Source organism: Chelonia mydas, chromosome 5 (assembly GCF_015237465.2).
Source record: "Chelonia mydas isolate rCheMyd1 chromosome 5, rCheMyd1.pri.v2, whole genome shotgun sequence".
Lineage (NCBI taxonomy): Eukaryota > Metazoa > Chordata > Testudines > Cheloniidae > Chelonia > Chelonia mydas.
Window position 1 is genome coordinate 21,370,810 of NC_051245.2, and position 25,986 is coordinate 21,396,795.

The 25,986-nt window shown below is 41.3% G+C and overlaps 1 protein-coding gene across 5 annotated transcripts in view; it reads left to right on the forward strand.

Annotated features, from left to right (window-relative positions):
* The window catches only part of ZNF532 (zinc finger protein 532), an 85,609-nt gene that overhangs the window by 6,537 nt on the left and 53,086 nt on the right, over nt 1–25,986 (forward strand). The window contains exons 1-2 of one of the 5 annotated variants that reach the window (XM_043547349.1): nt 234–366; nt 774–882. The exons of 1 other annotated variant lie outside the window; for it this stretch is intronic. The gene's annotated coding sequence lies outside the window, so the exon portion shown is untranslated. Of the gene's footprint in view, nt 1–233; nt 367–591; nt 883–25,986 lie in introns of those variants that run through there. 3 more of the 5 variants (XM_007069421.4, XM_037902741.2, XM_043547347.1) reach the window with 3 other exon arrangements.

Below are 25,986 nucleotides of genomic sequence, written 5' to 3' on the forward strand. Positions count from 1 at the left end.
GGGGAGGAGAGGAAGGGAACGTTTATGGGGTGGAGTTGGGGTGTAAGGATGTTTGTATGCAGTGGGGATATGATTGAAATAGGGGGACATGATTGAAATCACCCCCATATCCAAAGAAGAAAAGAGCCCCTGCAATTTTCAGGGACTTGTTGGCAACTCAGCGAGGGTTGCCATAGCTTTTTATGTAGGGTGACCAGAACCGGCTGAAACTGGTTTGAGGCAGATCAGCTCCTGAACACAATGCAGTCACTGAGCTACTACAGTGGGATAGCTTCCTCCCTTCATGGCAGCCAAAAGCAGAGGAGCTTGCAGAAAGATACCATCCCAAAACAGTATGTGAATGCACACTTTAGACACACTGCACTGGTATGTGGCTAATGTAGTCATAAAGGATTCTTTATATAAATTTACATATTTGCAGTAACTGAAATTACTTTAGCTTTTCATTCCTTTTTATGTTTAAAGAATGGGCAAGAGCTGAGATTTATGACCCTTATTCAAATATTTTTGCTTTGCAAGGGTGGGACACTGGTTAAACTAAATAAAAATGGATTGAATGATTTGTAATTGTCGTTATGCTTGTGACTGAAGAATGCTGCTTTGCATGCTGTTTTATTTACAGGGTGTTGTCTTACGGTTTTCTTCGTTATAAGATGTGAAGGGGGGTGCTGTGTCTTTCTTAAAGGCCAAAGGAAACAGTATTGTTGTAGGATTGTGCATAAAAGCATTGCAAGGATGCTGTAAGGCATACTCTTTTTTTTTTTTTCTTGTAGGCCTATTGATTGGGGCTGCCTTTAACCCTTTCATATTTGTAGAGGTAATGCATCTCTGACAATAACTGAGCATTGGCTAAAAAATCTTTCAAAGGTCAAGGTTCACAAGGTGAGATATGGTATTTTGAGTATGACTATAACAACAGTATGAAGCTACATGTATACAAAAACTAAATCTGACTTCTGATTGCACACCTGACACGTTAGTGAAGAAACAATGGTTTCAGTGTAGGTGAAGAAATCCCATTAAACTTGGATGAGGTTAATAGTATTAAAGCTATTGTTTGTAAAGACTTACTGATACCCCGGCTAAATACAATATCTTCATTTATATATCTCATAGATGAGGATTTTTTCACTATTCAGTCATACAGAATAGGCCTCTGAGTGACAATCATAAATTGTGGACCACATGGCAGTGAACTATTCTGCATTGCAGTACAGCATTACACATTTTGAATGTTCCATCTAATTATTTATAAATTGATTGCATGGCCAAATCTAGGTAGCCTACTTATTATTTCTGAATTAACAACTTTAATGTAATACTGGTATTTTATATATGTTTTATGTATAGGTATATAATATATATAAAATATACTAAGTTGATTATGTTTCTTAAACTGTATTACACCGAGAGGATTTTGCAGCCAAGTGGAAGGATATATTTTAGAGCTTTGATAGCGTTCCAGTGGATTATTAGTGACATAAATTATAATATTGAGCAGTTATGAAATAAGAATAGGAAACCGAATGGGCAGTGCATCAGCTGCTAAGGGATGACTGCTTTTAACCAAAGCTTCACAGCAATGGATAATGGACAGGATTTTTTTGTCATCTAAAAAATAAATGTGTACTTAGATTTGAGCTGGCATTTGCATCTTATACTGAAAGCTGGAGGCTTCAGAGAGAGGGAGAGGGGGAGAGAGAAGAAAGCAGTAATGATTATAGCAAAGGGAAGAACAAAGGCTGTTAGAGCTTACACACTGGAACACTAAACATTTTGCCTTGGGGATTCTTTTGCTAGAACTGTTACTTCCTAAAACAGGAAATCAGTAACTCTCGAATCTTATCCAGTATGATTTTCACAAAGCTAACCAGTCCTGGCTGTAAGCTGGTTTTATAAATCTACAGTCAAGAAAAATATGGAGGAAAAATATTGAAATATTCTAGTGTGAAATGAGTTTTTTTTCTTTGTGTTCAGCAGAGTAAAGTAGACAGTCTTAAAAGCCTTGAGAATTTTTGGATTGGGTAAGTTGTATGGTGGCTGTTGATAGGCAGGGTGTCTATATCAAAGAGTGACAAATATAAAGGAACCTTTTTATTTCTGACTGCAGTAGATTACATAACGTATTTGGAAATGAATTGTAATACAATGAAAGTGGCATGTTAAATGTTTATCCAGAAAATATTTTATATGTAGGTATAATATATTGTGTTTCTCAAATTTGATAGGCTAATGAATAGCTTGCATGGTGGAGTAAAATGCCTAACAAATCACTGTGCTATGATTTCTTTTAATAGTTTACATAATTTCTGAGTGCAGAGGTTCTATATTTGACTATAGACATCTGTAACAGAATTATGCTTGCAAACACGAATCCATGTTGCATAATAGGAATAGTATTTATTGCTGCTGATGATGCATGCTCTTTTCCAAGTGTCAGCTAAAATTCATATGGTTACATGGGAGCACCTTTCATTTCATATTTTCCCACCAGAATAGTAAACTATTTTAAAACTGTAGGTACTTACACTGAGTTTTGTTCAATGCATCTGTTTTATTTGGTTTTTGGCACTAGTTCTGCATTATCCATTCTTTATTTTTATTTTTTGCAACGGATGTCTTATTTACATTTGTGAGGAAGTTTATACTGTAACATGAGAAACCGGAATAGATGCTGGTTTATATGGTACTTCTGGTGGCTTTGTTTTTTCCACGTAGGCCAGCCTTTTCAGTTGAAAATGCTGCTTAATGTTAGAAGGTTTGATCCTCTGTATCAGTAATCCTGAGCTCATCTTGGATTGAAGATTATCTTGGGTATTTGATCTTGAACAGAGGGATAATGATTTATCAGGTTCCAGGTCTCCTTTGAATGAAACAGCTAGGTTTCTGTTTCTTGGAAGTATGACTGTAAGGTAGAACATACATATGCGTACTGATTCCTGGAACTGAATGTGAAAATATTGACCCTTATGTTTTCAGGGCCTGTTCTCTTTGCTGGTGTTGCGCAGACAGGCCTTGCCTGATTTGGAGTGCTCTCACTGAGATTCCCTGTAGCTGCTTCATGTTGCTTTTGAGCAAGAATTGCCATCCACTTTGCAGAAGAGTGTATTAGTCTGAGTGGAGGAAATAAATGGAAGAAAGAGTAATTAGAATATTGTTCCTTTTTTTTCATTAGATTCAGGATATCCAGAGCTGTTAAGTTACCATTATAAATTCTTATGTTCAGGTGTCTGTAACTTACTGTTCCAGCCTATTTTACATACAAAAGATATCAGAGTAGGAGAGAGCTATTTTTGAAATAATCTTTCAAAACAGCATGCAAAAAAGAGAAGTTTTTGGGATTTAGATGGTTTTGGGGCTTGTCTTCAGTTTAAGGAGAAACTATGGCGGCTGATAGACCCAAAACTTGATGTACCGTATTTAATCAAATTTGTTAGCAAAATGTAGGCAATTTTATGTCTGTCATCTTCCTCCACTGTTTTACTGTGGAGGTGGTCTGCTCAGCTTCAGAGGGTGGACGGGAAAGCAGTGCTTTGTCATGGCTTAAACTAGAGCACCACTCCCCAAACTGTAGGGCAGGGGGTGCAGAGGACCGTTTGTGGGAGGGCATGGCAGGTCAAGGCTAGCCCTCATTGGGGGGCAGGGAGGGAGTGCAACCCAGCCCCGCCCCACCTCTGCTTCCTCTGCTCCCAGCCCTGTGCTGGCCCCCAGCCTCAGCCCCCTGCAGCAGCTCCAGCCCTGTCCCCGTCCCCAGCCTTGGCCACCAGCCAGGGCTCCGTTCCCAGCCTCAGCCCTGCCCCCAGCTGCAGCCCCATTCTCAGCCCCCTTACTCCTGTTCACGTCCCCCCCCCCGCCCCCCCGGAGCCATGGCCCCGCTCCCGGCCCCAGCTCCTGGGGATGGTGGTGCAGACGGGTACCTTCCCCCAAAATTGGGGACCACTGGCCTAGAGAATAGAGCACTGGACCAGGAGTTAGGATGCCTGAGTTCTGTTCCTGGGTTTGCCGCAGACCTGCTGAGTCACTTTGGGCAAGTCACTTCCTGTCTCAGTTCCCCCATCTGTAAAATGGGGATAATGATACTGACTTCCTTTCTAAAATGCTTTGAGATCTACTGGTAAATGCTGTGTATTATTATCATGTTAGTGAAAAATCTGCTCTCTTGCTGCCAACCAAAGATTGGCAATACCAAAGTTTGAAAAACCGCATTTGGTTCTTTTTGACTAGAAGAATGGGACATGGGCACACAAAGCATATACAGAAGAGAAGAACCAAAATGAGGGATAGGTATTTAGAAATGTGGCACCCTTCCTAGTATACTCAGAGGAGGAGGGCTCACCAGCTGGGAAGCCAGTTGGTTAGGTTCTGTGAATATTAACCTGATCCTGAGTAAGTAATGTACAATGTACTATGTTACTGTTCTGTTGTAACTTTGCCTTAATAAACAGTACAAAAGACAGTCCCAACAACAACAAAAACACAACCAAGAAGTAGGCCGTTAGGAGTGAGAAATCCAGATAAAACTCCAGAGAATTCCCCTTCTTCTCCTTTCACTTTCTTCCCCTTCTGTCTCCACCAAGAAGTTAATTCTACATTAACAGCCCACTTTGTAGACAATTGATGATTGGAGGTGGAAGAAGATTTTCAAGCTTCCAAAGAGTCATAAACCACCAGTGAGATTTTTTTAAAGTAGAAAATATCAGTGTGTGATTTGATTTTTTTTAAAAAAAATATGGAGGCTTTGTTAGCGTAATTATAACAATTGTGAAAACAAAAACTAACCTTTCAACAAATCAGACATTAAAAAATTCCAAGATATAGTACCCATCATTTAAAAACAAAACAGCAATTGCCAACAGTTAGCTATTATAAGCACAGGAAATTGTTGGCAAATGGCAAACTACTGAAGTTCTCTTAGAGATCCAAAACAAAACATTGTTTTGTGATAGTGGACCGTTGTTGGCTTGCCAGTGCTTGGTAGTCCATAGCTGTAAAACTCAGCTAAGGTGTATATGCAAATAGTGGTCTTGCCGTACCTTATAGTAAAGATTTCATAGCCGAACTCTGTACAAAACTTTTGTATTTTTAAGGCCCCAAACCTGAACCCATGAGCAAAGACTGATTGAAAGAGCTTTGACTCTAGGAACTACAGAAAGCTAGGGGAACATAATGCTGATTTCCAGCTCTCTGCTCAGCCTGTCTGGAGCTGCTGTTGCACCCTATATGAAGAAATGGATGCAGACCAATGCCTCTTGAGGCACCCAAATTAGTTGTGTGTCCCAGTGGACGCTATTATGCATAGACCTACATCCTTGGCTGTTCTCTCTGTTAAATTATAGAAATACACTATGGATATATTCTGTCTGGCATGGATACCTGTATGTGTGTGGGGTCTCCATAGCTTCACTGTCCCAACTATAGTCTTCCGATGCTTCCATTCCTAAAATGTTTTCTTAAAATGGCACATTACTTGAGCTCAAGTCTTCATTATTTTTACAAAATATATAACAGTACACTATGAAGTATTATAAATAAATAAAACCAAACAACTGTCAAAATCAACAAAGTACATTTTGTGATGCATTGTCTTTGTTAATTGTTGGCTTACAGTACTTGCTAATTCACAAAATGTCAGTAATTGACAGTCAGTCTCCCAGGTATTAGTGTGGATTAGCAAGGTTCTGCTGTACTTCATAGAATCATAGAGAATCATAGAATATCAGGGTTGGAAGGGACCTCAGGAGGTCATCTAGTCCAACCCCCTGCTCAAAGCAGGACCAATCCCCAATCAAATCATCCCAGCCAGGGCTTTGTCAAGACTACATTATACATTATAATTTGACTACATTATACTCCCAGATTATTATTGTGTGGCATTGTAAACTAAAGGCAACACTAAAAGCAAACTATCAAATATATATGATGGGATAAAAATTGCTTTAACAAAAATTTAATATTCTCTCTTTTTAACTCATATCTGTATTATCCTATTTCTGGGGGAGGTTTAGGTTGGATATTAGGAAAAACTTTTTCAATAGGAGGGTGGTGAAACATTGGAATGCGTTACCTAGGGAGGTGGTAGAATCTCCTTCCTTAGAAGTTTTTAAGCCTTGACCTTAAAAACTTCTAAGGAAGGAGATTCTACCACCTCCCTAGGTAACGCATTCCAGTGTTTCACTACCCTCCTATTCAAAAAGTTTTTCCTAATATCCAACCTAAACCTCCCCCAGAAACAGGATAATACAGATATGAGTTAAAAAGAGAGAATATTAAATTTTTGTTAAAGCAATTTTTATCCCATCATATATATTTGATAGTTTGCTTTTAGTGTTGCCTTTAGTTTACAATGCCACACAATAATAATCTGGGAGTATAATGTAGTCAAATCTCATTCCAGGGGAAGGTTAGTGATAGAAAGGTAAGAGAGGTGTCATTTGATTTGTAAACTCTACAGAAGCATAATTTCAGTGGTGTCACCCTCCGCAGCATGGCAGGAGAGATTTGCTGTCTCCCCTGGCTCTCAGCTCCATGTCTCTGGTTGGTGGAAATTTTGGTAATACAATGTCGTGAGAAGTGGGTCGAGTTTGGTATTATTCAAAAGCCATTTCTCCAGTGCAGTGGTTTTCAAGCAGGGGTCCGGGGCTCCCTAGGGGGTCACAAGCAGGTTTCAGGGGCATGGGCAGCATGTGACTCCTCTATTTGGGGAAGCTGTGGCCCCATCCCGAGGCCCACTCCTGCTCAGCCTCTTCCCCTGGAAGCCCTGCCCATGTTCCAACCCCAGCCCCGCTCAGCCCCCTCGCCTGCATCTTGCGCCTGATCGCCCCCTCCCCAAGACCTCCCCCTGCCGCTCGCATCTCTTTGCCCCCTCTCCCAGACCCCCCCCGCCAGTCAGCCAGCTAGCTGAGCCAGTCGGCTGGCCACTCACGCAGGCTCCCCTCTCTCCCCCAGTCCCCCCTGCCCGCCAAAAGAGCCAGCCGGTTGCCTGTTCATTCGCCTCTTTTCCCCCTCCCCTAGGGGCTGCTCGCTGGTCGAGACAGCTGGCCAGCCACTCATGCGCCTCTTTGCCCCCTCACTCAGAGCCCTCCCCCAGCCTGGCCACAAACATGCGCGTGTGTGCCTCTTTGCCCCATATCCCCACCTGCCGGCCAGCCAGCTAGCTGGCCACTCATGTGCGTGCGCCTCTTCTCCCCCAGTGCCCTCCAGCCAGCTCTCCGCTCATGCACTTCTTCGCCCCTGCTGGCCACCTGAGCCAGCCAGCCTCTTCACCCCCCTCCCGCAAGACTCCCATGCAGGTGGAGCTGAGATGGGAAGAGGACAAGTGGGACTGGGGCCTTGGGGGGAAGCCCATGAGGGACTGCAGGCGGGGCGCCCACCCTTTCAGTGGCGGTGTGCTCCAAAGGTGGCGGGCAGGCTGTTTGGGGAGGCTTAGCCTCCCTTGGCCTTTTATATCTGCCGCCTATGTTCAAGGGTCCACCAAGCATGACTAACGTTAGACTTGCTAGGGCCCAGGGCAGACAGCCGAAGCCTTACTGAATGGGACTGCAGCCTGGGGCACCGAGCTCCACCAACAGGGATTGAAGCCAAAGCCTGAGCAATGTAGCATCACAGTGCCCCCTGTGGTGTGGGGCTCTGGGCAGTTCCCCTGCTTGCTACCCTCTAAAGCTGGCCTTGTCTTTTATATGCAGAAAAAAGGTTGATGGAGAGTGGTGAAACACTGGAATGCATTACCTAGGGAGGTGGTGGAATCTCCTTCCTTAGAAGTTTTTAAGGTGAGGCTTGACAAAGCCCTGGCTGGGATGATTTAGTTGGGGATTGGTCCTGCTTTGAGCAGGGGGTTGGACTAGATGACCTCCTGAGGTCCCTTCCAACCCTGATATTCTATGATTCTGTGTGGCACAGGTGGGCTGTGAAGTTTTTATAACATGTTGGGGAGAGTCTCAGAAAGAGGGTGAGAACCCCTGCTCTGGGGAACACAGTGGTACCAAACATGACAAACCAAGAACAATGATGTAGTTATATATTTGAGAAAATGTTATGTTACACTTGAACACAGGGATGCATTGCTTACATAAAAAAGACACTGATCTTTGATGATCCTAGGGAAGTTAGCCTTGACATGTAGGACTGAACACATTTATTCATTAAAGTCAACTTCGGTATTGTCTCCATATAGGGCACCACTGCTAGACATGTTGTCACACTGATACTCGTCCGAGCCCCACTTGTACATCTCTGTACAAGGCAGGCTGCTGACCAAACATTAGCAGGGGTGGTGAGCATCTGGTGTTTGCACACAAACACTTGATTAGCTTAAGGATTGATTCGGAAGCACGTGGTATTTTGCACATAACCGGTGTGATCAGTCCATCCTCCAAGACACATCAATGGCCAATAGGGAAGGGTAGTTTTGGATGCGCTTGATTATCCTGGAGCTATTCCATTACTTGATGATTTGCCTCCCCTTGTTGACGGCAATTTTTCTCTTTTTGTCTGCTTCTTGGAAAACATCCACCAATGTAGCTCCGCAAGTGTCATAATATTGGTCTTCAAATGGTAAACTCAGCAGATGAACATCTCCGTAGCGTTTATGACCTCATCAGTGACTGTCATAGCCATTCCGAGCATGTTCGGAGTGAAGAGAGAATTTCTGGAGGCTGAATCAAATGCTTTCTAGTAAGATAATTCAGTCTTTCCAACAGCACTTGTAGTCGTAGATTACGCACCTATGGCACCCAGTTGTCGTGGAAACCTCTTTTTCACTCAAGCACTGGTACATGAGGTTCTGTGATAAAATGACAGCCTTGGCTCCATTTGCTTGCTGTCATACTTGGTGGTGCTGAAGTCACTGCAGCTACTGGTGTACCACCTAAAGAAGAACTACAAGTCATGCAATATTATTTTTTTGAGGTTTGGCATCAGCTGTGGATCCCTGAAACTCATACGTACCGCAGGACAAAATGCTTTTCCATAAAAATTTAGCAGCTGCAAACAGAGTCTGCATATAACTGTTGACGTCAGCACTTTCTTCCGCTTTTCATAGCACCATGTCTTTTGTGGCTTTTAAGGATAAAGCTGTGATTCATTTCTGTGGATAGGGTTGCTAAAAGCTATATCCATATCCCATAGTTCATCTTCAATAAGTGCTTTAAGAGCCTTTCTGCTAAGCATCTGTTCCTCTTCAATCCAGCTCAAACCACATATTTCTCTGTACTTAGCTTCTGCATCAGCTATTGCCACCACTTTTCCATCCATTAGAGACTCTGTGAGGCAATTTTTGAACTCCAGCTGAGTCGCACAGTTTGCAGTAGTAAAATCAGCAATTGTTTCTGTTGAATTTTGCCTTTTGACACATCACATTACATACGTTCTTGATATCGTACTCAATGTGATACGCACTGTCCTAGGCGTGGACACCTTTTTGGGTCAGTGCACTCACTTTACTTTCCATACAACATTCTCCCTAAGAGTGATTGATTCATTCAGTTTCTCACCAGCGTCACATGTTGAAACCGTGTTTAATGGATGTCTTTGGGCTTTCGGCTTACTGCAAAAGAAACAGGTGTTCTTCTCAAAACACGTGCCCTGGGACGTAGTATAAGATGAGTCTCGCCCACAGCAGGCACTTTCTATGTCATCTTCAGCTTTTTCCTGAAGCTCGATATATTGCCTCTCCAGCCGTACCAAATTCAGTTTGTGTGCGCTGCCTGTAGCATGTAAGGTGCCACCAACCAATGTCTTTAACCTGGTCTGCTGCAGTGGTATTCTCCAAAGATTCAGCTACTAGTCGGTATTCTCCAGCTCCCCATTGACTCCTAAAAATAGTCAAGGCCAAAGTAAAAACAAGAATTTTGTAATCAGTTACTTTGGGATTGTAATTAATTATGTCAGAGATGTTATGTAACTATGTGCATGCTATTTGTGGATGGATTCCCATAATTTATGGCTGGCTGCTGATGTCTTAACCAGTGCCTCATTACAACTCTTTTGGCATAATAAACAAAGCTGATAATCAGTACCACTGAACCATTTCTATTTTGCCCATGATGGCTGTGACCTGGCATGCCTGGGGCTGACCTCACTGAAAATGCCAAGGTCACGGCAGGCTGCAATAAGTAGAGCAGATTCTCCCTAAACTTGTGATTAACATTGCAGTTAAACTCACTAACTAGTCACAAACTGTACTCCTGATCTCCCACACGGGTTATCAAGAAGCTGAAAGAAATCACACAGCCCCCTTTATTGCATTCCAGTTTTCTGACTCCCAATCAGCACAAAGGTCCAGTACATTGAGAAGTTATTTAAAAACTTTGCTCACTATACAAAATGTTCTTCTGACCGCAAAGGGTCAGCTGCGTTACCAGGTCAATATTAGTTCGGATCTTACCCAAAATACTACACTGCCAGCCAATCCTTTAGTGTTTAGAACTAAAGAAGAAAAGAAAGAACAAAAAGAGAGTTGTTAAGCAGTAAAGCAATCAAAATACATACATAAGACTTCAAAGTCCATATATTAGGTTCTTAGCAGCATTGGTGAGTTTGCAGGCTTGAAAGTCCCTCTGGAATACATCCACAGCGTGGATGGGTCATTCAGTCCTCTGTTCAGAGCTTCAGTTTGTAGAAAAGTTACTCCAGAGGTAAGAAGCAGGAATGAAGACAAAATGGAGACGATCCAGCTGCCTTTTATAGTCCTTTGCCATGCGGCTTGTATGTCCTTTGTCCCAAAAACAAGCTGCCCAGCAAATGGCACGGAAAAGCTTTAAACTTCTCTGTCCACAGGCATACCATATGCAGCAGACTGGATGAGATGAACTCTCAAAGTCCCTTCCAGTCCTACAATTCTATGTCTTACAGGACATTTATTCATAAAGAGTAACATATTTGGTATCTACAGACAGCTTGTAACTTGTCAACATTCACAGTCATTGTGAGATGATTGTATGGGTAACATTTAAGGAATAATGTCTTTATACTGAAAGTATGTTTTATGGACTTGGAGTAGAAATTAGTCACAGGGAGATGTGTCTTGGTGGTGGCCCATACTGGCAAGGGAGAGGTGTCACCCCCTTCCATCTGGCCAGTGATCTAGTGCCAGACTCAATTGTTTAGCCTTGCAAAATACTAAGATTTTGAATAGGAAACCATCAGAGGAAATGACAAACAATCAAAATCACTTAAAGGTATAAGAGAAAACTTACAAGAAGACAGAGGTTCGCCCTGTTTGTGAATAGAAACAAAAGGCTGTTTTCAGTATAACAGGAGAAACACATTGTGAAGTGGGGGTTCTTTCATAAACATTTGGATCTTGGTTCTTGAGAAACCAGACAGCTCTGCAACAGATTGAACTTTGAGGGGGGGAAATATTCTTTATCAGATATCAATAGTTACCTTTCCTAAGCTTAGCCCCTAGTTCCCATGTTATGATTTTGTTGTGTATTGTAACAATTTGTTTCCACCACTCTTCTCTTGTTTCTCGTTAAATCTTTATTTTTTCTTAGATAAACCTACTTTTGTTTTATCATAAATGTTCACAAGTGCTGTATAGTTTACAGGAGCAGTGGTTTAAAGTAAACTTGGTAAACACTGCCCCTTTGGGTGCACAGAATCTGGAATGTATATGCATAGCCAGTGTCAAGGGCTGAACATCACAGGGGAATGATTGAAAGGGACTCAGGGATTTGGGTGTACCTATTGTTAATCTGCAAGGCGAAATTAGGGCTGGCATAGCCTAGAGGAGATGGCTTGAGAGGTTGAAAGGCAGATGGTGTCAGGGAGCTGACATCAAACTATTCCAAGAAAGACTCCCTCCAGCTAGAGAAAGGGCATAACAAGGCAATAGGTAACAAAGTGACACACACTCCTGGGTGCCCCAAGAACCACCATACCTCTTTCCCCATGAATCTAACCACGTTACACAGCAGGATGGATAAAAATCAATGATTTTTACTTTTTTTATTGAAACCGGATTTTTTTGATAAAATACTTTTTGAGGAAAAAATACTTATCTAAAGATAGTTTTAATTAAGATACATTATAGCTCAAAGATATCTCATCATGGAATATGGATTATAAATTCTAATTCTGTAGCATGAAACAATATATTAATGTAATGTTTAAGAAAAGTTTTGTAAATGAGTTCTAATAGTTCATGGATTAGCGACCCAATCTTATGGGGTTCCATAGGTTTCTGTGTAGATTATTTAGATTAATCTTTCTATCTACCCAATGGAACTCAGTGCTCAGTCTAGAAGATACCATCAGAGATGCTTAGTTTTGCAGTTCTCAGACTGTGGATTTGTGTCTCCAGAGGTAACATGCTTGTTAACAGCAAAAATGTTTTTAAATAAATAAATAATATATAGAGCTGACAAATAACAGACCTTAACTCTATTGTCCCTCTGCAAATCTGTGTAGATAGAGTCAATCCCTTACCTCTCTCTAAAAGTGCAAAGTTTCAAAAAGTTCAATGAATAGAAGATTGTTGGGGGCGGAATAGATTTGGACAAGGAGAAGAAGTAGAGGTAAATGTGAGAAGCGAGGGACATATGCTTGTTTTGTTAAAATATTATATGTTTACTGTTGAAGAAAAAAATCCAGAATATTTAACGTTGTTGTTTTAGATAAATAAAACAATTTAAATGTCTGTCTAGTGATGTTCTCCTCCTAATACAGCATGGCAAGAAAATCCTCCAAATATTAATGGTTAACCTGTTGAATTGGAGATATTTATGAAGTCAATGGGAGGTGAACTATCTGCTTCAGTTACCTTTGGTAAATGAAATAACCAAACAATCATTCATTTTCTGATATTGCTGTAAAACTAATCTGAAAAGTTTTCAAAATAAATCACTGTTTAAAAATGTATACTGTGTACCTTCTAAAAATTAAACTTATATCTATCTCTGAGTTGTGAAGAATATGTATTAAGGTTATAACAAACAACAAGAATGCACTTTTATATAGAAAACCATGATTAAATCGAGTCTTCCTGACTAGTGATTTAAATCAAATCCTCCCTGTTACACAGTCTCTCAATCCTTCTTCTGGCTCCCTCTTTTCTGCTCCATGAAATATATCTTGTCTTCACCTTCCATGCCCTACATAGCTCTGCCAATACCTATATTGTAACCCCATCTCCCTATTCAAATACCTCTTCAATCTGCATATCTTTTGCAGTTCCCACAAGAAGTGAGTCTACAGTTATTATGGTAGAGAAAACGGCTTGAGACATTCAAAATGTGCATATGCCTACACCAGTTTTTTTTTCAAATTTGTAACTCTTACCTTTATCCCCTTCCTCACCCGTTTCTCTCCTTAACAGTTGTTGTCCAAATTCATATTATGTCTAGAACTAGGCTGCTAATTATTTAGGGCAGAAACCATGTTTTTCTATTTGATCTGTAAAGCAACTCAGCACCAGTTTAAGTATTGTAAAAATAATAAATAGTAGTAGTGTGCAGAGAGCTTACCAGTGGCTAGCTTGAAGTGTTGTCAAATTGGGAAATTTCCCAGCATAGCTATGCCAAATTAGTTATTTCAGTGTAAGTATACAAGTATAAGTACCCATGTGGACATTCTACTCTGGAATAAATTCAGTTTTATCAAATGTCCCCACAAAGAGCTAGAACAATGTACCTTCAACAGAATAACTATTCCCATGTAGCTGTGTCGGGAAATTTCCCCACATAGACGTGCCCTATCTCCCAGTTAGATCATCAATAATGGATATCACTTCTTAACACCAGCCTAAACAAAAGCAAATATGTTACCAGTGACAGCTGATCAATAGTTCTGATGATTTGCTGTGAAAGCCAAGTACATTAAGGCAAACAAAAGCAGTACGCTAGTTTTCATGAGCTATCAGCTAGCATAACTTCTCCAGGAAATAGGAGTAACCACAACTCAAACTGTGATTCAGCGTGGTTTGAAATACTCAGAAGGCAACTAGGATATGGTAAAGGCCACTTTAACCTCAATCAGTAATGCCTCTCATCCCTGCATAACACACAAGCCCCTTCCGGCTTATCAAAAATCCCACAATTTGATACTATGGGACAGCCAGAAGAAACAGGTTTCAGAGTAACAGCCGTGTTAGTCTGTATTCGCAAAAAGAAAAGGAGTACTTGTGGCACCTTAGAGACTAACCAATTTATTTGAGCATAAGCTTTCGTGAGCTACAGCTCACTTCAGAAGAAACACTGCTTCAGAAATGCAGCTATTACAATAAGCAGGATTTTTGCTCTCTCTCCTAATAAAAGTTATTTACCCTACCCATAGTACCAATAAAGTGATGAAGTCAGTTTCCTTAATATCTTTGCTGAAGTGCTAGTGTGTCTCAGCTTCAGATGAATTTGCACCAAGCAACAGAACCTAATATAATTCAACATAATAAACAATTATTAAACTTAAAAAACAAAAAATCAAGTTTGTCTGTATGCATAAATTGCAATGAGTAGAAGAAACTTTAAAATCAGCCTCTCAATTTGCACACCTTTTTCAAAAACTTCTGTTTTTCTTTAGAAAACAGAAATCTCAGCAAGATACTTCTGGCAAAATCTTCCCAATATTAAAACTTTTAAATTAATGCTCACTGCAAAGAAAATCATGAATTACATTTATGAACTATAACTACCTAATAGTTGGTTGTTGCCTAAAACAGTTTAAAAATGTATCATGCCACTCAAAAAAATTTGTTAAGGATATTCAGCTATATTTCCTGAATCACTAAAAATCAAAAACATTACCAGTTGTTTATAAGTGTATTCTCTATGCCCATTATCTAAATCACTGATGAAGATATTGGACAGAACTGGACCCAGAACTGATCCCTGCTGGACTCCACTTGATATGCCCTTCCAGTTTGACTGTGAACCAGTGATAACTACGCTCTGGGAATGGTTTTGTAACCAGTTATGCACCCACCTTATAGTAGCTCCATCTAGGTTGTATTTCCCTAGTTTGTTAATGAGAAGGTCATGTGAGACAGTATCAAAAGCCTTACTGAAGTCAAGATATACCACATCTACTGCTTTTCCCCAGTCATAAGGCTTGTTACCCTGTCAAAGAAAGCTATTAGGTTGGCGTGGCACAATTTGTTCTTGACAAATCCATGCTGTTACTTATCACCTTATTATCTTCTAGATAGTCACAAACTGATTGCTTAATTATTTGTTGCATTATCTTTCCAGGTACTGAAGTTAAAATGACTGGTCTGTAATTCCTGGATTGTTCTTATTCCCCTTTTTATAGATTGGCACTATATTTGCCCTTTCCCAGTCCTCTGGAATCTCTCCCGTCTTCTGTGACTTTTTGAAGATAATCGCTAATGGCTCAGATATTTCCTCAGTCAGCTCCTTGAGTATTCTAGGGTGTATTTAATCAGGCCCTGGTGACTTGAAGACGTCTAAGTAATTTTTAACTTGTTCTTTACATATTTTAGCCTCTGATCCTACCTCATTTTCACTGGCATTCACTATGTTAGACATCCAATCGCTACTAACCTTTTTGGTGAAAACTAAACCAAGAGTCATTTAACGCTTCTGCTGTTTCCACATTTTCTGTTATTGCCCCCCTCCGCCCCCATTGAGTTACAGGGCTATCCTGTCATTTGTCTTCCTCTTGCTTCTAATGTATTTGTAGAATGTTTTCTTGTTCCCCTTTATGTCTTTAGCTAGTTTAATTTCGTTCTGTGCCTTGGCCTTTCTAATTTTGCCCCTACGTCCTTGTGTTACTTGTTTATATACATCCTTTGTAATTTGACCTAGATTCCACTTTCTGAAATGTGTTTGGTCTTGTGGGTTTGTCGTGTCTGAGGTGAGAGACATTTGCAAAGAATAGGGGACCCTTTGCCAATGGTTTTTATGTCACGGGGGCTAGTTTTAGCAACTGTTTTAGATGGACAGGAAAGAAAGAAGATGACGTGGGTATGAAAGAGACTGGAGAGGAGGAAGTTGCAGTAGTTTAGATGGGAGCAGATCAGGGAATAAAGGTAATTTTAGCTGTTGGGATAGAGAGAGAAGTGTTCAAAATGTGGAGGGGGAAATGCAAACTTCATACACAGTTTGGATGAGAGGACAGAATGAAGGGCAGGAGATGAAGATCACACAGAGATTTCAAGTCTAAGTGACAGGGAGGATGGTGGTGATAATAAGGAAGGAAAATGGGGTAAGTGAAGAGGGTTTAGGAGAAAATGAGCTTTATTTTTGACCATGTTACACTTAAGTGGTTAGGAAAATATCTTGAAGGGAGGTTGCTGAGGCAGCCTAAAATTCGAAGTGAAAACACAACACAAGTCAGGAGTGGAAAAGGTAAATTTGCAAGTCATCTTCATAGAATGGTAACTGAAATTGGGTGAGCAAATACTGTTGCTCAACTGTAAGGTTTAGAGGGAGAAGAAGGGGCCCTGAACCCATGTAGGTCCCACAAAGTGGAGAGGGGCGGAGGCACTGAAAAAGCAGTTGGTGGTAAGAAGAAAACTAAAGAAAGGACAGTTTTACAAAGGCTAGATAAAAGGACAGGATATCAAGGAGGGAAGAAGATGATCAGCTGTATCAACAATAGTGGAGGAATGAAGGAGAATAGGGACTGAGCATATAGGGCCCAAGATGTAATCAAGAAGTGATTCTTAGAGACTATTCTTATTGAATGGTAATTTGAGAAACACTGAAAGAAGTGGAAAAGAAAAAAGGTTGTTTAGCATAACCAGGTTCACAGAAGTTGCAATCAGTCATGTCTGCTTGTAAATGAGAGGGCAGAACCAGACCTCTGAGATACAAGTATAGAGCTAAATCCATCCACTGAGGAGGCTGCTAGGTTATTCTGTTTCCATACATTGGGCTGACAGATCTCCTACAAAGCATCAGGCTGTTTTATACCGATTGCTTCAGTTTTCCTCTTTACAGATCAAAACAAAACCAAAAAAACCTTTTCAGTTTCAACGTTAATTTATAGTAGCTTGGCCTCATTCCTGGAAGACTGTTTTCCCCCAATCTCCTGTCTGAGGCACTGCACCAGTACTGTCGCTCCAGCTCTAAGTGAAATCTCAGACAAATAAAAAAGCTAGGACACAACAATGCTTTTCTTGTTCCTTTCCCCTGCTCAAGTGTTTGAAAGGATAGTTTTGTTTGTTTTGCTCTTAGGACTAGAGTCCCTCCAACTCAAACCAGTCCAGCCACAGAGCTTAGGGAGGAGTGACGGAGAATCCCTTTAGTAAATTCAAAGTGCCTTCATTAACCCCTCAGCATGGAACCCCAAACCAGAGAAAGAGCTATTGCTACTAAACCGCCTGAGGGTGTTTCAACATGGAATATGTGAACTTCCTCCACTTCAGATCCACAACAGCTGTGATAAATCAACATTTCAACACAGGTTCTAGGAAACCAGGGCAGTAGTGGTAAGGGCCCCCAGTCATAGATTTCCTGCTGCAGCAACTTTCTTCCCATACCAAGAATCAGCATGGTTTTCTGCCTTTCTATCTTAGCAGCCATGTAGGGGGGGCCCCAGAGGATCCAAAAAAATGGAGTGTTTCCAGTGGCAAACCACTGAATTCCTGCCCAGGTTCCCACTTTCCGTTTCTATAGATAGCTCGCTGGGGCTTGCTATCTTCTTTTGATGCTATACTCATACCAGAGATTTGCTTCAATGGAACTTGTGTGATGAACTGAGTTAAAATGATAAACAGGAAGAAAATAAAGAGGCAGTGAAACAGCAAGGCAGTATTTTCTCTTCAGCTCTGGATGTAATTACTTCAGATCAGGCACTTTCAAAGAAACAATGTGAACAGTCATGAACATTTACTACATACATAGAAGCAAAGGAGATTTCCTTTTTCTCCCAGAACTTGCTGCTGAAGATTAAACATTGGTAAAAGATATGAAGGCCCACAAAAGGGACTTTCTACCAAAGAGGCTATTGATAGGTGAGTGGACTCTTCCCTGAAAATAAAGAAGCAGTGAGAGGCAAAAAGGCATCTGATAAAAAGTGGAAGTTAAATCCTAATGAGGAAAATAGAAAGGAGCATAAACCATGGCAAATGAAGTGTAAAAATATGATTAGGAACGCCAAAAAAAAATTTGAAGAACAGCTAGCCAAAGACTCAAAAAGTAATAGCAAAAAAATGTTTAAGTACATCAGAAGCAGGAAGCCTGCTAAACAACCAGTGGGGCCACTGGACCATCGAGATGATAAAGGAACAATCAAGGTTATAAGGTCATTGCAGAGAAACTAAATGAATTCTTTGCATTGGTCTTCACAGTTGAGGATGTGAGGGAGATTCCCAAAACTGAGCCATTCTTTTTAGGTGACAAATCGGAGGAACTGTCCCAGATTGAGGTGTCATTAGAGGAGGTTTTAGAACAAACTGATAAATTAACAGTAATAAGTCACCAGGACCAGATGGTATTCACCCAAGAGTTCTGAAGAAACTCAAATGTAAAATTGCAGGACTACTAACTGTCATCTGTAACCTATCATTTAAATCAGCTTCTCCCAAATGACTGGAGGATAGCGAATGTGATGCCAATTTTTCAATAGGGCTCCAGAGGTGACCCCAGCAATTCAGGCCGATAAGCCTGACTTCAGTACCAGGCAAACTGGTTGAAACTATAGCAAAGAACAAAATTGTCAGACACATAGATGAACATAATTTGTTGGGAAATAGTCAACATGGTTTTTGTAAAGGGAAATCATGCCTTACCAATCTACTAAAATTCTTTGAGGGGGGTCAACAAGCATGTGGACAAAGGGGATCCACTGGATATAGTGTATTTAGATTTTCAGAAAGCTTTTGACAAGGTCCCTCAGCAAAGACTCTTAAGAAAAGTAAGCAGTCATGGCATAAGAGAAAATTGGTTACGTGGATTGGTAACTGGTTAAAAGATAGGAAACAAAGGTTAGGAATAAATGGTTAGTTTTCAGAATGGAGAGAGTTAAATAGTGGTGTCCCCTGGGGTATGTACTGGGCCCAGTCCTTTTCAACATACTCATAAATGATCTGGAAAAAGGGGTAAATAGTGAGGTGGCAAAATTTGCAGAAGATCCAAAACTACTCAAGATAGTTAAGTCCCGGGCAGACTGCGAAGAGCTACAAAAGGATCTCTCAGAACTGGGTGACTGGGCAACAAAGTGGCAGATGAAATTCAGTGTTGATAAATGCAAAGTAATGCACATTGGAAAACATAATCCCAACTATACATATAAAATTATGGGGTCTAAATTAGCTGTTACCACTCAAGAAAGAGATCTTGGAGTCATTGTGGATAGTTCTCTGAAAACATCCACTTCATGTGCAGTAGCAGTCAACAAAACGAACAGAATGTTGGGCATCATTAAGAAAGGGATAGATAATAAGACAGAAAATATCATATTGCCTCTCTATAAATCCATGGCATGCCCACATCTTGACTACTGTGTGCAGATGTGGTCGCCCCATCTCAAAAAAGATATATTGGACTTGGAAAAGGTTCAGAAAAAGGCAACAAAAATGATTAGGGGTATGGATTGACTGCCATATGTTGAGAGATTAATAAGACTGGGACTTTTCAGCTTGGAAAAGAGACAACTAAGGGGGGATATGTTAGAGGTCTATAAAATTATTACTGGTGTGAAGAAAGTAAATAAGGAAGTGTTATTTACTCCTTCTCGTCACACAAGAACTAGGGGCCACCAAATGAAATTAATAGGCAGCAGGTTTAAAACAAACAAAAGGAAGTATTTTTTCACATAATGCACTTAAACTGTGGAACTCCTTGCCAAAGGTTATTGTGAAGGCATAGACTATATCAGGGTTCAAAAAAGAACTACATAAATTCATTGAGAAATAGGCCCATTAATGGCTAGTTAGCCAGGATGGGCAGGGGTGTTTTCCGTACCCTCTGTTTGCCAGAAGCTGGGAATGGTTGACAGGGGATGGATCACTTGATGATTATCTGTTCTGTTCATTCCCTCTGGCATTGCCCACTGTCGGAAGACAGGATACTGGGCTAGATGGACCTTTGGTCTGACCCAGTATGGCCGTTCTTATGTTCTTATATCCCCGGGGCCTTCAGCGTCTTCTACCTTTTTTTCCCTGAGATCCTAGAATGGGGAGATTCCCTGTGAGAGGTCTCACCACACACTATCAGAAAAGCAAGCTTAATTCATATTATCCACTTCACTGGCGTTACTCTCTGTTATGCAGTGGTCTCTTGAAAGCATGCAGGCACTCTACTAGAAGATCAGTATCCAGGCTTAAAGAACTCCTCCATTCTTTGGAAAACTTCTGAGGGAAAATATTTGAGTGATCACTAGACAAAGTAGTGGCTGAATTTTGAGAAGGTGAGAAAATGCTTCTCATAATTCAGGTAGTATGAAAGGGACTTTAAGTCCTTTTACAAAAGCAGGAAGTCCTTTGCTGGGTAGTCAGAAAAGACAACCAGTACAAAAGAGGGAAATCAAACATGTCTAGAGGAGGTAGGACTAGGAAAGATCTCATTCTGTATCACCCCCTCTGAAGTGAGAGAGTCCCTGATCTGAAAACTAAATGGCCCGTCAGCACTTTGGACAGGTGGGTTCAATAAATAAACAAGAATGGATATGCTATAAAATTAAATCAGTATCTCCAAACACGTGTTGTATTTATATACTGCACCCCAAAATCTGTGGAGAGCAGACATGAAGGAAGTTGCATTTCAGGGGAATAGTCCTCCATTCTAAGACTGGGCAGAAATGCGTGGTCTTGAACTTCAAACTTTTTCTCTTCTGTTAATCTGAGATACATATCAGTGTTTGCACACCACGCAGAATATATTGCAGATTTAAATATTTTTAAATATATTCAAATATTTTACATTCTAGGTGCTTCCACTTGCTCTCTCAGGTGCACTACAAGTCTTTACCAAAGCACTTGTAGCCTTAGTGGCAGCCCTCAGGCAGAAGGGTTTTCACTTTTAGCTGTCTCCTAATTTGGGCTCCATTCATGGATAAAGTGAAGGCAGATATTCTGTGAATAATCCAGTTCTTGGGAGATCATGGTTTCATGACAAATCAGGAAGTCACTTCATCCCTGTTGTAATGAACATTGCAAACTGCATATCAGGCCAGGGCAGAAGTAGAAGTCAGTGGTCTGGCCTGCAGGCAGATTGTTGTTGATTTTATCCTAGAACACCTACCAGAAATCATGCTTGGAGGTAGAGCTCTCCAGGATGACGGAATCAGGAAGGGACCTTGAGATAAAAGGGAGGAATCAGGGTTCAAATGCCTGGCTGCCGTGATAGGGGCAAGATGTAATTTAAGCTGGGAAGGTATTGGTCCCAGATGCCTGAGAACAACAGTCTGCCTCAGAGAGGGAGGAGCAGGAGCAGTGCTTTTTTCCTGAGGTGAAGGGAAGCTACAAATTTTTCATCCACTCAGCAAGTGAGACTACTGGCCACTTGCATGTATGTGGGTTTTTGCCATCTGAGCTGAGTTCACAGATTGTTTGAAAGTCCAGTGAATGGGAAAGACCCATAGTAGGAAAGGGTGAGCCTGGATGTGAGATGCAAAGTAAACTTTGTTTTACCTGATGTTTTTCACTAAGCATTCAGGCTCACCATTCCTTCCCACCTATACTGGGAATTGATCTACCTTCTTTTGATAGACATTTAGAACTATGCATTATGTACTCTTTTGGTGAAGTTTAAACATTTAACCTTAACCATGCCTAATGTTACAGCATGCAAGTTCTTTTGAGCTATTTTTCAGCTTCAGAAGCAAACTTAACTGAGTTCTTAGTGAGGGAAGAACAAAATTCCTGTTTTGATCTGAGTCTTACACAGTATTTTATCTGAGAACTTTTAAACGGCTTTTACTTATTACGCTGCTATTGTCATATGTAAAAAGTTCAAAACGTATAATTAAAAGAAAATCATAAACTAAGCAGATTTTAACTTTGTAGTTTCTTTGACATGCATAAAAATAAAAATCTGACTTGGATACATTTACAAATACGGTGTAATTTACAGTAAATTGAGTTATGGAAAACTCAAAGGTAAGGTTGATTTTTTTCGTGATGCTGTATATGGGTGTTGTTATACACTGATTTCTGCAGCCTTTTATGTTAAATCTTTAAAAACAATGTTCTTAGTAAACTGATATTTTTCTGCTGCACCTTGGATAACTAAATTCCCAAGGATATTAATAAAATGCCTTTACTCCATTGGACAGTATGTCTGCGTGGTATCTCAGAAGTACAGTATTTAGTTTTAATCCAGCTGGGCTGTACTTCTAATACATCATTCATTTTCTTTATCCTAAAGTAAATCACTATATATTGTGACAAAGTTCCTCCTCTACCTTGGTGGGGTCTTATGCTTATTGGCGGATTTGCTCGCGTTGGAGCTTCACGGCAGCCCTCAGTTTGGCTGTTTTTGTGAACCCACAGTCCAGGTCAACTCCTCCTGTGTCTGACCAGGAGTTGGGAGGTTTGGGGGGAACGCGGGCCTGCCCTCTACTCCGGGTTCCAGCCCAGGGCCCTGTGGAATGCAGCTGTCTAGAGTGCCTCCTGGAACAGCTGTGCGACAGCTACAACTCCCTGGGCTACTTCCCCATGGCCTCCTCCCAACACCTTCTTTATCCTCACCATAGGACCTTCCTCCTGATGTCTGATAATGCTTGTACTCCTCAGTCCTCCAACAGTCCGCGTTCTCACTCTCAGCTCCTAGCGCCTCTTGCTCCCAGCTCCTTACACGCGTGCCACAAACTGAAGTGACCTCCTTTTTAAACCCAGGTGCCCTGATTAGCCTGCATTAATTGATTCTAGCAGCTTCTTGATTGGCTGCAGGTGTTCTAATCAGCCTGTCTTAATTGTCTCCAGAAGGTTCCTGATTATTCTGGAACCTTCCCTGTTACCTTACCCAGGGAAAAGGGACCTACTTAACCTGGGGCTAATATATCTGCCTTCTATTACTCTTCTGTAGCCATCCGGCCTGATCCTGTCATAATATTTTAACACTGAATTGTTATCCAAAACATTTTAAATGGTTCTCTTTGTAGAAGCAAAAAGGTCTGTGTTTGTGAAATTGTGCATAAGATATTTTGTGCCTATAGTCTTCTTACCAGTGGTTTTGATAATCTGCATCATAAAATCAAAAACAGGGGAGATGGAAAAAGAACTGCTGGATACTTAGCAGTGAACTTTTGTTGCTTATGATATAGTCAATAGTACTTTCTTCATTTAAACCACATCTTCTGTTCCTAAAGTGGATTCTGTGTCTGGGGGTCAAAATCAGAGCAGTCACTCTTTTTAGTTTGGGGTGAGTATTACATCCTTGATTCCCTTGCCAGATTGTATCTCCAAAGCCAGAATCTTGTTGGTTCCTGACTTTTCATACTGCTTAACATTTTTACCTACTCCCTCCCCCTCCAACGCTCCCCAAATCAGTTAAATGGATATTTTCTTAAATTTCTAAAATTTTTGAGGGGTTAGCTAGTAATTGGTGTCTCTCCTTACGTATTCTCTTTGAGGAACATCAGTTTTGTCCTTCTGGTAAGGCAAGTTTGAATCATGGCTGACAATACATAGCACAAAGTTAAGGGGCCGAAGCAGCATGACAATTTCCTTCTAGTCATGTACTAAAAGTGAGTTCTCCATTAACATGTTGTCCCTCCCTTTGGTGGTGCCAGCCAGGGCAGACTCCATGCTAATTGGCAGTTCAGTAAAGACCTTGCAGATCAGAAATGTAACTGAGTGCCGATCCACGAAGGGAGTTCACGGAGTTGAAGCGCACTAACAGATCCACTATACATAAGCAGAAGTAATAGCTTGCAGATATCTTTAGTTCTCAAAGTCTCAAGGATCTGCTATAGTGGATGTTTTAGTAGCTTTTTTGTCCCCTGCTTCCTTTAAGGATGATGAAGAGAAGGTCTATATTTAGCATTAAGGAAAGGAAGCAGTGTAGCTGTTTGGGGCAGGGACTGTCTTTTTATTCTGTGTGTACAGCACCTTGCACAATGGGATCCTAGTCCTTGACAGGAGTTCCAAGGCACTATGATTATACTATTAATAAGTTACTCAAGGCTTCAGTTATTTTCCTTTTGCTTCCTGCTGATGTATGGTAAATGATGATTCTAATTTATTATTTTCATCCATGGACATTTTACATATGGCTTTGTGTTCCAGAATTGTTAAACTGGCTGTATTTGCCAAGGAAGAAGTAGATTTTTAAGGCCAGATGGGACTGTTTAACTATTCTGTTAATCTAGGCTGAACTCCTGCATGATGCTGGCCAAAGAACCTCACCCAATAATTACTATTTCAATCCAATAACTTCTGTTTGGGCTCTAGCATATCTTTAAAAAAAATCTAGTCTTGATTTAAATAGGTAGGATTTGTGCTAATGAAGATTTCATTCCTCCCCTTCCCCTAATTCCTCCTCTCTAATCTCTGCAGTCCATTCTGCAATAGCTTTCTTGACCAAGCCTATACAGATATCAACTGCTGCCTCAAAGGTAGAATTGCTGCAGATGCAAATCTCCAACTCCCATCTCTGATTCTTAAAGAAACAGTCTAAGGCCAAGAAAACAGAAGACCAGATGAAAAAGAAAAATGTCCTAAGTGATTTGGATGAACTTTTAAAATTGTCTATTTTCATTTATAATTTAAGAGCCTATCCTTGGCTCTAGGCACTTTTAACTTTTAAATAGAACAATATATAAGATTCACATTATCACATTCGACAGTCAGTGCCTATGAACCTGTAATAACTCCCACATACATTGTGACTTCATTCTCTCCCTCAACTAGCTCCCTTCCCAAATGTCTGTGAGCATTTATGGACTTTTCAGCCTGGATAATCAACAATGTTGGGATCTGAGAGACCGAGTGGAGCAAGTTCTTGAGTCTAGGATGCTTCAGGAAAAAAATTACCTGCTAGAAAGCCCCACCAATTTTTTTAAAACAAAGTGGGCTTGAGTATCTCCACTGATCTAAAATGCAGAGGCTTATTCTAGTCAGAGAAATTATCTCAGATAGGAGGTTCCCAAATTCTTTAGGGTTTTAAGTTTTTTAAAAAGTCCTTTAAAGTCCACTCTGAAATCAACAGCCAGCCAGAACACATCTGGGAGCATTGATACTCTGTGCTCTTAGTGAGAAACACAGCCAATAAGTGGGTTGCCACATTCTGCGCTAGCTTCAGTTTCTAGATCAGAGGTAGGTAAACTACAGCCCGTGGGCCACATCCGGCCCGCGGGACCCTCCTGCCCGGCCCCTGAGCTCCTGGCCAGGGAGGCTAGCTCCCGGCCCCTTCCCTGCTGTCCCTGCTCCCCCGCAGCCTCACCTCGCCACCAGCGCAATTCTCTGGGCAGCAGGGCTGTGAGCTCCAGGGGCAGTGCAGCTGCAGAGCTCGGCCTGACCCAGTGCTCTGTGCTGCATGGTGGCGGAGGTGGTGTGGCCGGTGCTCCAGGCAGCGCAGTAAGGGAGCAGGGGGGGTTGGATAGAGGGCAGGGGAAGGTGGGGGTGTGGATAGGGGTCAGGGCGGGAACAGGGGGTTGAATGGGGGCAGTCAGGAAGGAGGGGTGGGTTGGATGGGGTGGTGGGGGGCAGTTAGGTGCACGGGTCCAGGGGTGGTCAGGGGACAGGGAGTGGGGTGTGTGTGGATGGGGCAGGAGTCTCGGGGGGGGGGGGGCCACGACTCCCTCCCCTAACCAGCCCTCCATACAATTTCCGAAACCCGATGTGGCCCTCAGGCCAAAAAGTTTGTTCGCCCCTGTTCTAGATGGTCTCAAAATGTATCTCTGTGTAGAGCACAGCCTGTTAATATAGTCTTGAGGTGGCAAAGGCATGTATTGCGGTAGCAAGGTCCTCAAATGAAAGAAAGTCAGTCATCTTACCGTAACAGATGGAAAATATGGCTACAGCTCCTATCTGAGTAGCCAAGGATCTAGCAAGATCGTTACATTGCAAATGTTCATGTAATCTTCAGGTTTTTATGGCTGTGTCTTGCATCTACCAGCGTTAGGTTTATCTGGATTGAACATCAG